The sequence below is a fragment of the Quercus robur genome, chromosome 6, assembly GCF_932294415.1.
Source record: "Quercus robur chromosome 6, dhQueRobu3.1, whole genome shotgun sequence".
Classification (NCBI taxonomy): Eukaryota; Viridiplantae; Streptophyta; class Magnoliopsida; order Fagales; family Fagaceae; genus Quercus; species Quercus robur.
Window position 1 is genome coordinate 49,349,544 of NC_065539.1, and position 13,025 is coordinate 49,362,568.

A 13,025-nucleotide genomic window follows, 5' to 3' on the forward strand; every position below is an offset into this window, starting at 1 on the left:
AGAGCCTTCAAGTCCGCTGAAGTAACGACCTCGTGAGCTCTTTCCACAGCCAATGACTCGTCATCCCATATGGTGGACAGACGAGTATCAGTCTTCTCCTTTCCTTTGCCAACCACGCGCGGCCTTTTAGAGCCTGGAGTAGGAATCTCTTCTATTGAAACGGTCGGGGAGGCAGTCCTCGTCGTTTCAGAGGCTATGGAAGGAACAATGCTGAGCGGGATGGAGGCAGAACCCTTCCCGGTAACTCGCACGGTCTTCTTCCCCAAATTGGACAGGGGTTCGTCCTTCTTTGACCTCATCTTTGCATACATGTCCTTGTTAAACTTGGTCGTCATCTCTGCAAGAAGAAAGTGTGTCAAAGAAGTGCTTAAGTGTACATAAGAGGAATCAGCATTGACGAAGTTATACATAAGATGAATCAGCATTGACGAAGTTAAAACTTACTCTTTTTTCCTTCAATGCCAAGCTGACGAAGAACGAAAGGAGATGGGTCAGGACCAAGGTTGTAAAACGCAAGAGATCGAGGGTCAACCAGCTCGTCCCAGCTCTCAATTGTCTCAGCGTACCCGATGGCGGTCTCTATGCGTTCCTTATATCGTCTCTTCAGCCTAGGCCGTCTCTTAACTATACCAAACAAAGAAACAAAGAAGTCAGCAAGATCAGAACTTGAAAGTTGGCAAGATTGAAACAACGGGGAGAAATACTGACGCACCTAAGGTCGGGGTTCCCCACCGACGGAGCAACCTCGGGATATCACCCCAATCACTGCTAGATTGGGTCTCGAAGTCGTCCCCAGACACAAAGAAAAAGCGCGACTTCCAATACCTGAATGACGAAGGCAATCCCTTGACGATCCTAATCTTTCTCTCCCAAGGGACTAATTCGTAATATCCCCACTCTTTAGACTCTTTCAAACGATACAGGTAGGTGAGCTCACCTATCCTGATCATATCCCCGTTGGAGGCCAACCATATTTGCATACAGTTAATGACGATCCTCCACGAGTTTGGCATGAGCTGTCCAGGGGCTATACCAAAATGATCTAAAAGTTCCATCAGGAACGGGTGGACGGGGAACCTAAGCCCACAGGTGAAGGCTGACTCATAAAAACATATTTCGCCTGGAAAGAAGTGACAAGCCCTATCTTCTTCCCTGGGACGACGAACACGAACCCTAGACGGAAATTGAAACCTATCCTTAAATCTATTCACGGTCTCGTCATCCAGACCACAAATCTCCCTAAGGGCATAAAAAGCCCTAACCTCTCGAGAACCAGAGACGGCGGTATCTCCTTCAGCCGGGCCACCACTGGACGATAGCCCATTCTCGAGGTCACTAGACCTAACCTCAGACATTAATCTTCTCCCTCCTAAACCCTCAAACCAATTTAGCGATTGACGGAGCAACGGTAACAACTCACTCAAAACGACGCTCAGACTATTGCCTTCGTACACAAAATTTTCCAAAAAAGGGTAAGTACCCAAAGATCCCCCTAGACGCGCAAAAAGGAAGGAGATCGACGGGCAAGCTATCCTAACCTCTAAGCTATCAACCATGGAAAATACAGAAACCAAAAGGAAAACAAAGTACGAAACTGAAACCCCAAAAGAAAAACAAAAGCCAACACCAGAATAGAAGCGAAAAGGGAATAGCAAATCAGAAATTATACAGTAAAAGAAGAAAAAGAAGAAAGAAAAAGGAAAGAAGAACATACCTCCAATGGCGGAACGGCAGAAGCAGCACAAGGCAAATCGGAGAAGAAGGAAGCCACAAAATATTCAGAGTATCTCTAAAAAACTGGTTTGCTTTTGCTCTCTGAGAAATAAACGAAAAGTTGAAAAGGAGAAGTTTTAAATGTGGGCCAAAAACAATTGAAAAACCAGCGGGAAACCCAAGGGTCATGCCATTAATTCCACAGACCATCAAGCGCCACGTGGCCATGATTGCGTGTAACGCCGCCACTAAGCATTAAAGGCGGAACAGAACCCCAAGAGTCACAAGAAAAACTTTTCAGCTTCTGTGATCGTCATGACAGGTCACCGACGACCCCAGAACCTGGGGGGCAACTGACGGGAATGACAACTCTACATCCCGCTGACGAAGATAACATTACTGACGGGAGAACCATCCCTGACGAAGTGAGCAGAAACAGCGAAGGAAGCTATCATCACCGACGAGGCAGAGAGTTATTCAATGCGATCAATCAATGATCCGAGCAGTTACCAAATCAACCAAGAAGACCGTTGGAGGGCCTATTAAAAGTCTCATTACTGGCCAGGTGCGTTACAAAAGAAAGCATTAACAGCCTCAACGGCTAGCCCTTATGGGCTCAGGTATAAAACTCTCACACAACCAACAGAAGCAGATATATGCAAAAAATACTCTGAAACTATCTATTTTTTCTTTATTGTGTTTAACTGTGATCCTAACTTTGGCATCGGAGACTTTGTGGCAGGCGCCACACCGGTGTCTCTCGACGAGCAAACCTTCACGCCTCACGGGTGATTCCATCTGCACATTCACTGACGGATTTGTGTTCCATCAATAAGTATTAGTCAAACACTCAGTTTTTTCAAAAAACACTTTTTTAACAGTTTTTACCAAACATTCAGTTTTTTCAAAAAGCCCAATTTTATATTGCACTTTTTAAAAACCCCACTTTTTCAAAAAGTCTAGTTTCAAAAAGCTGAACTAAACTCACCCTTAGAGTGTTGTCATTTTGGTCTTCAAAAAATTATATATTTCATTTTAGTCCTTAATATTTTAAAGTGTGTATCCTTTTCATCCATACCATACCATCATCTAGCTCATAACATCTGTTGACTTGCCTTAAAAAAAGAAAAAGAAAAAAAAGAGCCATATTAGCTAAATTCAATTTATAACAAAATAAGATGGGGGAGATAAAAAAATATAGATTTTATTTTTTTAAAATGAATATTGTATTATAGAGCATGAGGGGCGAAAAATAAGATGACACAAAATATAGTGAAAATTGGTCCAACATAAAGCAGTGCAAGATGACACAAAAATTCACACTTTATTTAAGGTGAAAAATATATTCCTTAACCCAAACTATCAAAGTAATGTTTCGCCTATTTTGGATGATTGCAGGCAATTGGTGCTCCGGTTTCACCAAATTAAGTTTAGACATTGCTACTGCCAAGCAATAGGTGTGCAGATATGCTTGCTAGGATGAGCATGGATCAAGTTGCTGCTTTTATTTCTTTTGACTGTCCGCCTGTGGACATTAGAAGTATTTTAGATGATGATGTTGCTGGTTTGTATGTTAACAGAGCTTGCTCTGTCACTGATGTAGCTGTTTAGTTGTTTGAATGAATTCATCTTTAAACCAAAAAAAAAAAAATTTGATGAAAACATTATTTTCACACGACTCAAAGAGTCAAAATTACCAATCATAATAGACCACATTGATAGTTGTAAATTTTTTTTGTATCACTAGAGTTTATTGACCAAGTAATGGCTTGCGGGTTTGTAAACTAAGAGTCTAAGACAATTGGAACATAGCTCTTAACCTTTTTCTTTATAAAAATGTTTGTTCTTTCACAATGCTGGATAGGTATAACCAGGAATGAAAGAAAGTAATGAGATTAGCGGTATTGGACCAAAATTTGTGCCTATGCTCAACAAGGTCTGCGTTGCTATCCCTAATTCTTGAGAACATATTATAAAATTTCATCAATGACTCTTCCCGCACCCAAACACACCAAAACGTGTAGACTTTATTTATTTTTTTTTTTTTGGGGGGGCCTTTGGGAGAAATAATTTCAACTTATGTCATTTACTTGTGATGATTACTCTTTATTATCAAATCAAAACACTAATTAGACTTTTTGATATAAGCAAATATTAAACCTCGGATATCTTATTTGAAAATAATAAATTTTATCTGTTAAGATAATTAGAACCCACACATGTAGATTCCTTGCTGCTTAAGAACTAAGAAGCTGCATAACCACACCACAATCTCTCATATCAACCAAAATTTGCCACAATGCCCATGGTAAATACCTAATCAAATATGGGGGAGCTAGAAATTTAATTGTTTTTATTGCAAAGCAGAACATCTAGCTGATATTCAAATAAAACTTGAAGACAATCAGCTAATTTTCTCTAGCTAGCCTGCCTGCATACTTCCAAATTAACAAACCAGGCCCATGCAATTACTTAAAAACCAGACCCTACCTAGTGGATGCTAAACCACATGAACATTTAAGCTATCATGCAACAACAACAACAAAAGAACAAAAGGAAAAAGGCTATCGTGCAAAATAATTAAGCACCCAATTCCCTCACGGGTTATCTGACAATCTTAATGTCTAACAGAGACCCATAACCAAATATGATGTCTAACAGAGACAACCAAATAGTAGCAAAACGAATCAAAATGTCATACCATTCCACAATATTACAAAATATATCATATCCACAATGATGACTTTACTCATGGATGAAGATGTATATTGAGTACTACGTGATTGATTTTGGGCAAAACCCAATTTGGTGAAAGCACTCGACATATACTATTTTTTGATCCATAAAAAATATACCTCTATATGTACATATACATATATATGAATTAGATCCAAGTTATATCTAGGGTCTGTTTGGATACAACTTATTTTTGCTGAAACTGAAAACTGAAAACTGAAAACACTGTAGCAAAATAATTTTTAAATGTGTGAATAGTACCGTGGGACCCATTTTTAATTAAAATTTGGGTAAAAAAAGATGTTTGTGGGTCCCATGAACAGTACACGGGACCCACAAACAGTGCCATTTCAGATCAATATGTGGCCGTCCAAGTGCTAGTGGGTCCCGTGCACTATGCACGGGACCCACTGACAGGTTTGTCCCCCACGTGAAACCAACTTCAGGTAAAAAAAAAAGGAGAAAACGTGAGAGAAAAACGCAACGTGAATAAGCTGAATACAAACATACACCTAGTGTACCACTTTGGTAGAGTTGTAAAGGCCAAAATACATATAACACAAAAAACTATTTTATCTATTTTACCACCTCACTTTACAAAATACCCAACATAAGTGGTTTTATTTTAGTTTTCAACAAAATAAAATAATATATCTACTTTAATAAACAACAACCACCATTGCCAACGCAATAAAATAATACTATAACTTTTAATAAAGACTAGTCGTTAACCCGTGCGATGCACGGGATAGTTAAACAAAATTTATACACATTCATCTTTATTGGTACAATCATTTAAAAACAATTTTAACTAATACCCAAATGTAAGAGACACATTGACTTACTATTTAAAGTAGCATTCTGAAGAATTTACACATATTGTGCAACTGAGCCTTAAAATTTAATTCTTGAACACCGCAACTCCATAAAATTCATACTAATAATAATATTTTATGATTGCACAAACTATTTTTTTAGAGTGATTGATCTCAACATTGGCGTGCATTTAATCTTTCACTAAAAGTAAAGGGAAGTAGATCATGTGCATACATCTTTATGAGCAATTTTTGGCAGTCAAGCGTAACAAACGTGTAACCATTTTGTCCTATTCCTACCATCTAAGAACATATCATCTCTTATAAGTTGATGATGCCAAGTTTTAACATATCCTCTCCTTTTTTTTTTTTTCCCCAAAGAAATAAAAGGACTTTAAAGACATGTCCAATTTGTTAAAATGCAAGTGCTTCAAGCAATAGTAAGATTTAATGAAAATTGCAACTCCATGAATTGAATTTGCAAATGGTATTAACTATTGGCTATTAATGCGATTATTAAGCCGTACCACATTGAACATGTTTCTCTATCAAAATATATAAACAAACTAACCTTACAAAAGCTGAACTTTATAAGCTAAAATCTATACCGTGAGTTGTAGATCTTGAATGCTATACCGTGCATTTAGGGCTTCCTACATCTGGAGAGAGAGTTTGCAGAAACCAAAGAAAATCTCTCTATAGGTTAAGAAACACAATATACTAAAATCAAAGAGAGAAAATTTTTGGAAGACAAAATATTATAGATAATTTAAAAGAATTTTGGTTTAATTCCTGAACACTGCAACTCCATAAAATTCATACTAATAATAATATTTTATGATAGCGTAGTTAGAATTTAGGTTTAATTCTTGAACACTGAATTGGAAATTGATTATATGAGTATTCAATGGTGAACAAAGTACTATGTATTAATTAATATATAAACAAAACTAACCTTACAAAAGCTAAACTTTATAAACTAAAATCTATACCGTGCATTGTAGATCTTGAATGCTATACCGTGCATTGTAGATCTTGAATGCTATACCGTGCGTTTAGGGCTTCCTACGTTTGGAGAGAGAGAGTTTGCAGAAATCGTGGCTTTATATTTCTTAACTTGAGAGGGGTAAGGTTGCTAAGGTTTTGAGGAGTTATAATGTTTTTATTTTGAGAGTTTGCAGAAACCGTGGTTTTATATTTCTTAACTTGAGAGAGGGGTAAGGTTGCTAGGGTTTTGAGGAGTTATAATATTTTTGTTTTTATTTTTTATTTTTTAAATATTGTGCTGACGTGGAAAATTGTGGTGCCTGCAAAGGTTTCGGTTTTATATATATATATATATATATATATATAGATGAGTTTAAGTTACACCTGGTATAACTCTTATAAACTTACACATATTTTACACCGTGGATTTCTAAGAGATCTAACGGTTAAAAAAACACCATTAAATACTATTGTTTTCCACCTTATTACCTAATTAATACTGACATTCTCTCTCTCCTTATTTATTGCTTTTCACCAAATAATACTTTTTCCAAACAATCTAACAAAAAAAATTGAAAAATAATCCCATAATCATTGATTTCACAAAACTACCCATAACAAGAGTCATCATTCCCACCTACAATGGAAACATGGCAAAAGTTGTGGAAGGTCATCGTAGGTTTGTATACCCACCATGATGAGGTGGGCTTTAATTTTATTCAATGGCAAAACAGCTAAACTATTGCATTTCTGAAAGATCTTGAAGATTTTTCTGATTTGCAAGTATCTTGGGTTTAAAAAAGCCATCCTGCTAGATCGGAAAAGTCTTGTACCGTTACTGGATATGCATCACAATAGAACACTTTCACGGAATGAGTTTGTAGCTGCCGTTGCTTTGGTTCATGAGAAAAGAATGGGACAACCAACTCATCGTAGGGTTATTGTAGATAGGCCAAAGGAGGACGATTATTTCTATGCAAACCTACAGGAGTGCCTTTGTAAGGGAACAGATTGTGACTTGCTAGGGCATGGGAACTCAAGTAAAACAAAGTGACTGCAGGCGAACAACTCTACATCATTGTTGATAACATTCCACTGAATTTTTGTGGTAATTTGGTGGACAGGATTTATGTCTTCTTTCGGAAGAATGCCTAGAATATACACACCTGAAACAGAGTTTTGCACGAAAAGGCAGAAAAGAACACTTTAATGCCCCATTTGGGTGTCAAAAGATTTGGTCTCTATTGTTATTAATTTTTTTGCTTATATATTTATTGGTTCTTCTTCTAGTTGATGTTTTTAGTGGTTTTGATATAACTCCACATAGAAACATATCAAATGTTGTAGATTATTGTTAGAAAAGTTGCCCACTACGAATTGTTCATCAAAAAAAAAGTTGCCCACTATGAATTGTTCAGAGATTCTAAATGTTGGACAGAGTTGGGATTATTTTTCAATTTTTTTTGTTAGATTGTATTGAAGAAAATATTATATGATGGAAAACAGTAAATAAGGAGAGAGAGAAAGAGAGAGAGAGAATGCTAGTATTAATTAGGTAGTAAAGTAGAAAACAATAATAGCATTTAATGATGTTTTTTTAAAGGTTAGATCTCTTAGAAATCTATGGTGTAAAAAATGTGTAAGTTTATAAAAGTTATACCAGGTATAACTTGAACCCATCTCCTTTTAATAATATACTCCCTCCGTCCCACTTTGTTTGTCTTCTATTCCATTTTGGGATGTCCCAAAATATTGTCCTATTTTTAAAAATAAAAGTTATTAATTTACTAATATTCCTATTATGCCCCTATTAATTTACTAATTCAATTTTTTGATAAATTTATTTAAGGGTAATTTTGGAAACTTATACATTTTTAAAAGATAGATAAGACAATAAATGATGTTCCCTTAAAAAGTTTGACTTTTCAAACAGGACAAACAAAATGAGACGGAGGGAGTATATATATATATATATATATTTTTTTTTTTTTACCTTCTTAGCTACAGTTCACAACCAAAGATGGTCGCGCACTGTAGTTCAACAATCAAATTTTTTAGTTTTTCCTCCACCATTATGAGTATTGGTGGTGCTAAGAGTAGTAATATAGCTTTTTAACCCACCAATACTAATGCTCTAAGAGATATAGAACATGGACCAAATCTAATAATACAGCTCCCCTTATTATTATCATTTTAAAGAGAATATTCCTTCAGATTTGGCAGTATAATGTAACTTTTTTTGAGAGTAAACGGCAGAACAGTATAATGTAACTTGTGTCACACAATTGATATCTTGCACAGTATCAGCATTATCAAGAATCAACCTCATAACATAGAGAATTTTAAAATATGATAAATCCTTACATACATTAATATATTGATCACTCCATACATTTTTGTAATGTCTTTAATAAGATCCATCGAATTGTCCATGTTGATAATAAAAATTAATATTTTTGCACATGTTGACATGATGTTTAATAATATATAATCTATATTGGGTAATAGTATTTTCACATTCCATTAAAAAAGGGGAAATATTAGCAAATCTTCTAAAAGTATTAGTAGTTTAGAAACTATTTTAAGAAACATTTTATGGGAAAATGATAAAGTAATTAATTTTTTTGACAGTTTTTTATATTTTTTATAAAAATGATGTTAAAAAATTTCCTAATATTATTTATTAATAATTATTCTAAGAGCACCATTAATATACCAAAAGAAAAGAATATGAATGTATAGTGGAACATTTCCATGCATATTTCTTGTACCAGCCGACATGTTATTGAGCTTCTCAAAGAAGCCACGCAACATTAAAACTTACGCATTAAGCTTCAGGATTTAAGACTTCAACGCATGATCTTTGGTCTTGGGACTTTATTGTTATAAACTGGTGTCCCATTTATAAAATCAAGAAGGTAATGAATATTGTAACGGTGACAATTATAATCATCTTCCAACAGATGTGAACTTTTACCCTCATATCTTTGTAATGTCGCTCTAGAATTTCACAGTTCTCCAGAAGCCCCTTTAAGCTGCAGGCATGCCACTTTTCATGGTGTCCAAGTCTTATGGTGTCCTGATTAATTCCAGCAACTGTATCAAAGACATTCTTCAGCTACACTCATAGAATCAATTCTAAGATAATCTCTACTGATATGTACATAAAAGGATAAGTTAAAGAGTAAAGTAAGCTCAAGATGGGACTGGCATATAAACTTGAGCATTGACTAGAATAATAGCCAACTGCAATTGCTGTTTTGGACCAAAACAGGGATCTGCAGATAGATACAGGCAAAAGGGGGTGAGTTTAATGGGATAGAATATATAAACAGTTTTGGCTATATTTTCCTATGCATTCTTTATCAGTTAATGTAAATATTTTTCTAAGAAAAGAGTGAAATAAAAATAAGTTTTTTGGTGTCATACTTGGTACCTGAAGGTAAATTTTCACCCTTGGTTTCAAGGAAAAAATTATTGTACTGTTCACCACCTGCTCTTTGAGATCAAAGGCTGTTAGATCAGTGTCAAGTTTGACTTTTCTAACAAGTTTTTCAATAAATTAGCAACAAGAAAATACAACAGTTTGATTCATTTAACACACAATCATCAACAGATTGCATTGGTTTAGAGGGAGCATTTTATTTGGGTAATTTTAATGTTTCAGTGACTTTGCATTGCCTAACAAATTGTGGAAGACAGGAAACTAACCAGACAATTGAGAAACATTGGAGCTGAACACAAGTTAGCATAGAGAGCAACATCTAAAATAAGCACTTACGAGTTACAACATCTACAACCATGCCTAGAAAACGTTTGTAAGAGTCATTAGCAAAGCGCTCTCCACTTTTTGAGGCCAAACCACCAACTACCTCATCATTAAGTCCAAGGTTTAGGACAGTGTCCATCATGCCAAGCATGAAAAATCTACAAATAGAAGGCAATTCATTTACTTTTACGTATCACTGAGATAGAGGCAATTCATTATAAATTAATAATATGTGGTAAATTAGCTTTAAGCTTACCGTTCCACAGTCTCCAATTGAAATTGAGTGCAAAGTGACCAATACAGAAATTCAAAGTACCCAGAAAGCGAATCAGAAATTTGCCAAGTCAATTAAAAATCCAAGTTAGCTACCATCACATCCACGGCTAACTGAACTAAGAAAAACCCGTCAACCCCGTTATATATATATATATATATATATATAATTTTTTTTCCCTTCTCTTTCTATCCCACTTTCTTTAATTTTCCTTCATTTTCTTAGCTACCAAACACATCCAAATATCATGATTTGAGCCACTAGAAAAAAATAAAAATGATTGCACCAATTAATCCACACTGTTTCAATTGAAAAAAAAAAAAAAAAAAAGGAAAAAAAAGAAAGAAAACCAATATATAACCCATAAATCATACACGAGCTTTTTATAATAGAGAGTAGAAACCTTTTTTTTATATTATTATTTAATTTCATTTCCCAAATCTAATACAACTATATATTACATTTATGTTGAGAATTGGTTGCAACAGACATTTTATTCAGAATAAACGTAACGCTAGCTAGACCACCAAATTTAGCTACTCTCCATTATCATCTTCAACTGTCTATGGCGGCGACGAAGACCATCCTGGTGGTGCCGGTAAATAAGTTGGTGGGTTTGGCATGGAGGGAGGTACCAGAGAACGATCTTCAACAGCTTCAAGTTTGGACTTCTTCATCATCACAGCCAAACGCGCAGCCCTGGTAGATGCAGGCTTTCCATTAAAAATCAACACTACCAGAGCAAAAACCATGACCACCTTTAAGAAAGTTTTTCCCGACATGGTTGATTAGGACCTAAGAACTTAATTTCTCAATGCTTGTCTTAGGCTAATGGGGTTTTTATAGGGGGAAAACGAATGGAAGAGTTGTCGATACTACAAACCAGCCTCTCTTTCATTTTTATATTTATTTAATCGTTAGTTCTTCACATGCACATGCATATGCATTTCGACGTCTTTCCATTCATTTTTTGTTTTAGTGGTTTGTGACGTCGGATGACATTAAAGATTTTGATATCAAGTGTAGTATCTGTTCTTATCAATTTAATATCTGCTATCCCATAAAAAAAAAAGAAAAAAGAAAAAAGATTTTGATTCTTTTGGAAATCAGGGAAATGTTAAATGTATGCCTGCATATATATATATATATATATATATATATACATTATCAATTTATTTTAAGAAAATTTTTATCAAAAATGGAAAAAAGGGTAAAAAAGTTTAACAGCTTTTTTAATTATCGATAAAAATTATCCAAAAACGATTTACTAACATATGCTGGCATATGTTAGTTAAACCCTTTTAATAATTTGGTTTGATAAAATTACAATTACCTCTCTTATTAATATCATTGATCTTTTTAAAGGTTATTAAAAAATTTATAAATATAAAATTTAGGGGAAAAAAATAAACTAACAAGCCCAACAAAATTAACCTAACAACAAAAATTACCAAAATCCTTCTCACAAAAAAAAAAAAAAAAAAAAAAAAGTCTGATTTGTTAATACCAAATAGATGTTGTGGGGCACAATAGTTTGTGGGTTCGGCCCGCTCGCTTATGGGGAGTCCGCAGGTCCCAAACTGAAGGAGGCCAGGGCCCAGGCTCAAAAATAGTAAGCCCAAAGTGGCCAGAAGATACAGCCGAGGACAGCTTAGTCCTCGGCAGACCCAAAGTCTCATTGATGAAAAAGGGGCATACAAGCAAACCTAAAAGATCAGAAAATATCTCGGAGGAATAGTCCTTAATACCCTTCATTGATATGACATTGCACCTAACAAAACCTGATTTTTAGGCTTTATTAACAATCTCCAGCAATTCTGGGATTAGATTGACGGGACAAATATCAGTCCTGGAAAAAATTGACCCTACACGTGGACGAGGGACAACAAACGTAGGCTAGTATAAAAGGAAAGGTAAACTAATTAGTGGGGGATCCCCATCTGATTTCCTGGAAAAAACTCCAGGAATGCGAATGCCCGGATAATATATGCGCTCCACCATGGAAAACCCATCGACGGGTAACCGGAGAAAAACACTAGTGCTCCTCGGACTTGATCCGAGGAGTCCAATCCCTCAATTTATAAAGTTATTGGGCTTGGATATCCGGACTAAAGCCTTTTCTAGTCTAGGTTCATCTAAGGTCCGGCCTGTACTAACGCCCCGTGACCCAACGCTAGCCTTTTAAGCCCACTCTCTACAAATATTATTATGGGGGATCTTTCACGCGCGAGCTCAACGTCGTTGTTGGGCCGTTTAAGAATCGTGTCCCTACAATTGGCGCCGTCTGTGGGAAAGGCTTGCGCGTTGGCACGGGTGGCGCATGAGTCAGCTTTCTAGCAAGCAGAGATTCACGAGTTTTTCCCATCTCCGGCGACGTGTAGTTGTTGCTCCGCCATAAGCTTCTGCTAGGGGCTACGCCTTGCACTGCTAACGGCGCGGGCAGCACTAGGGGCTTCTGGCCTCAAGCTAACTCTCCCCTCCCTGGCCTAGGGGTTAACCTTCGAAAAGTAAATAAGTATAAAAAAAAAATTTACATAAAAAAGAAATCTTACAAGTTTTGGACAGAACCAAGGCCTTGCATGGTCCTCGGACCCAAGCCTATGGGGAAACCAAGTACAAAAAAGAAATCTTACAAGTTTTGGACAGAACCAAGGCCTTGCATGGTCCTCGGACCCAAGCCTATGGGGAAACCAAGTACAAAAAAGAAATCTTACAAGTTTTGGACAGAACC